General features: G+C 46.8%; 1 pseudogene; it reads left to right on the forward strand.

Moving 5' to 3' along the window:
* Positions 1-295: 295 nt before the first annotated feature.
* LOC123392832 lies at positions 296-392 on the forward strand (annotated as a pseudogene).
* The last annotated feature ends 3100 nt before the right edge of the window (positions 393-3492 follow it).

The raw sequence follows: 3492 nt of genomic DNA on the forward strand, positions 1-3492 counted from the left end.
TTCGCTGCTGGAGAAGTGAAATGGTGCAGCTGTTGCAGAAACATTTGGCAATTCATCAAAAAATTAAACATAGAGTTACTGTATGACCGAGCAATTTCACTTCTGGGTGCATAGTCGAGAGATCTGGAAACATATGGTGTCCGCACAGAACTTGTCCATGCCAGTGTTCACAGCAGCGTTTTTCATAGTAGCCAAGAGGTAGCCAAGTGTCCACTAACAGATGAATGGATCAACCAAATGTGGTATGTCCATACAATGAGATAATATGCAGCGATTTTTAAAAAATACTAATAATGCTTGCTTCAACGCACATATACTAGTATTGGAAAAATACAGAGATTAGCATGGCCCCTGGGCATGGATGACATGCAAGTAAAATTACCAATATATGTGACAATTTGGATGAAGCTAGAAAGCCTGGTGTTAAGGGAAAGAAACCTGACACGAAAGGTCAGGTCTGAGTCCATTTATAGGAAATGTCTAGAACAGGCACATTCAAAGAGACAGAAAGTAGGTTCGTGGTTTCCAGAGGCTCAAGGAAGGAAAGGATGGCGAGTGATTGCTAATGATATGGGGTTTCTTTTTGGGCTGATGAAAATGTTCTGGAATGAAATAGTGGTAGTAGTTGCACAACTGTATGAATGTGCTGAAAACAACTGAATTGTACATTTTAAAAGGATGAAGCTAAAAAAAAAAAAAAGGATGAAGCTTATAGTATACAAATTATATCTCAATTAAAAAAAAAAAAACTCCGGGGCGCCTGGGTGGTTCAGTGGGTTAAGCCGCTGCCTTCGGCTCAGGTCGTGATCTCAGGGTCCTGGGATCGAGCCCCGCATCGGGCTCTCTGCTCTGCAGGGAGCCTGCTGCCCTCTCTCTCTCTCTCTGCCTCTCTGCCTACTTGTGATCTCTGTCTGTCAAATAAATAAATAAAATCTTTAAAAAAAAAACAAAACTCCAATGGCCCCCATGACTTTTCACCATCACTTGTTTATCCTTCCCTCTCTAACCTCTTGCTAGTCCTTCCATTGATCCCTTTGCTCAAAGAGGCAGAGACTCTAGGAGTGGTGTTTTTTTTGTTGTTGTTGTTTTGTTTTTAAAGATTTTATTTATTTATCAGAGAGAGAGAGGGAGAGAACAAGCACAGGCAGACAGAATGGCAGGCAGAGGCAGAGGGAGAAGCAGGCTCCCCGCCAAGCAAGGAGCCCGATGTGGGACTCGATCCCAGGACGCTGGGATCATGACCTGAGCCGAAGGCAGCTGCTTAACCAACTGAGCCACCCAGGCGTCCCTAGGAGTGGTGTTTTTTAAAGATTTTATTTATTTATTTGAGAGAGAGAGCTTGAGTGGGGGAGAGTGGGCGAGGGAGAGAGGGAGAGGGAGAAGCACACAACCTGAGCCCAAGGCAGATGCTTGACCAACTGAGCCACCCAGGCTCCCCTAGGGGTGATTTTTTTTTCTAGAAAGGATTTCACTCTGGGATTTGACCTTAGACTGCAGGTGTGGTCGAGCAGGTTTTCTGAGTCTGTGGCCGACATCCTTGTGGGAGCCACAGAAGTGCCAGGGTAACCGGGCTGCGGCTTCATCTCCTCCCTCCTAAGTTCCCAGAAAGTTCTCATGGAGTCAGCCTTGTCCCAGAGCCCCCAGGGAAGGACATTCTGAGAAATGCAGTTCCAGCTTAGCTAAACCAGCCGGCACGGAGCCCCCAGTGCTCTTTGCATTTGCAGCCACTCACCCGTCCTCAGCCTTCAGATTTCACCTATCAGCACGTGGTGTCTCCGGGGCCCTTCCTCAGAGTTGGGCAGACCTGTCCTCTGACTGCGATTCCGTCGTGGATAGGCATCCTTACGTGACCGTGCTCCCACGGACAGCACTAAAATGGCTGGAGCAATGGGCACCTTCCTCTGTTCTAGCAAAGGTGTTCGCAGCCTGTCTCAGGGCTGGCTGCCCTTCCTTTTTCTCAAGGGAAGGTGGTGGTGCTTGGCTGCTCAGCGGTGTTCCTTTCCGGACAGTGGCCCCCGTTGGCAGGGACCACATCAGGACAACTCAATGTGGGGTCCCCGCATCTAAAATAGGGCCTAGCATACAGCAGACACTTAATGTTTATAAAACAAAGGAACAAATAAATACCTAAGAGATGAGACAGGGTAGCAGAAAGAGGAATGAGCTGTAGGCTTCAGAGGTAGCTCGGCAGAATGGTTCAGAACCCAGTTTCAAGAGCCAGGATCCCCTCTCCATCGCTTAGCAGCTGTGTGGTCTCCAACAAGTGACTTTACCCCTCTGAGCCTCAATTTGTTCATATTTTAAAAAGAGATAAGGAAGGGAGCCTGGGTGGGGCCATCAGGTAAGTGTCTGCCATTGGCTCAGGTCATGATCCCAGAGGTCGTGAGATCGAGCCCCACGTTGGGCTCCCTGCTCAGCGGGAAGCCTGCTTCTCCCTCTCCCTCTGCTGCTCCTCCTGTTTGTGCTCTCTCTCGCTCACTCGCTCTCTCTCTCTCTGCCAAATAAATAAAATCTTTTTTTAACTAATTAAAAAATAAAAAAGAGGTAGCAATAGCACCTCCTTCGAGGGATTAGTAAAAGAATTCATCGGGCTAATTATTTGCAAAATGCTTAGCGGTATACAAGTGCTTGTTGTTAGACAGATAGATAGACAGACAGATCAGTAGGTACAATGAAAGAAAGACCAAGCATTCTGTTTGTCTTTCAAAGCCAGGGTGAAAGGCAATCCCTCTAGAGAACCCACCGTTGGGGTTCCCTATGTGAGCAGCTGGAAGGCAGTGTGGCACTCCTACTGTAAAAATATACAGATTTAAGAGCGTCGAGACAAATGCCTGCACTGGTAACACTGTCTAGACTAGAGGGGAGGGCATTAGCATACTGTTAGTTAAGGAATTATAGCTCTTAGGGTACCAGCTTCTGCACAATAAAATGATTTTTAAAACAACATCTTAAAAAGCTGATTAAAACATAATGCTCTGTTTACTTACTGCCACAAAATGTTTCGTTCACAAATTATAGCCTAGCAGATTTAATTTACTTCCTGCTGACACCCATATTAGATGTGATGGACCCGGCAGGCTCCGCAAGGCTGCAGGCTCCCGAGCAGAGGCGTGGGGACATGAGCTTGTAGGCTCCACCGCCGAGCATTTTTTGGGAAGAGGTGGCCTAGCCCGGCCTCCTCCCCACCCCCAGGGCCCTGAGGGTCTCCCGGAGTCTGCACACCGTGGTTTCGCCATGGAAAACTTGGGGCTTGGCAGAACACCGTGTGCTGAGAACAGAGATTGAAAACTGGTGTTCTGAGGACCAAGTTCAGCCAACTGATCCTTAACCTGGTTCATGTCATCATGATTTCTTTAAAAAAAAAAAAAAAAAAAAAAAAAAGCCACCATTTACAAATCAGGAGAACTCCCCTAAAAATCTGGTTGCTTTGCTACTTTTTTTTTTTAACTTTTATTTATTTGACAGACAGAGATCACAAGCAGGCAGAGAGGC

The sequence above is a fragment of the Mustela putorius genome, unplaced genomic scaffold (assembly GCF_011764305.1).
Source record: "Mustela putorius furo isolate JIRA1106 unplaced genomic scaffold, ASM1176430v1.1 tig00000596_pilon_pilon_pilon, whole genome shotgun sequence".
Lineage (NCBI taxonomy): Eukaryota > Metazoa > Chordata > Mammalia > Carnivora > Mustelidae > Mustela > Mustela putorius.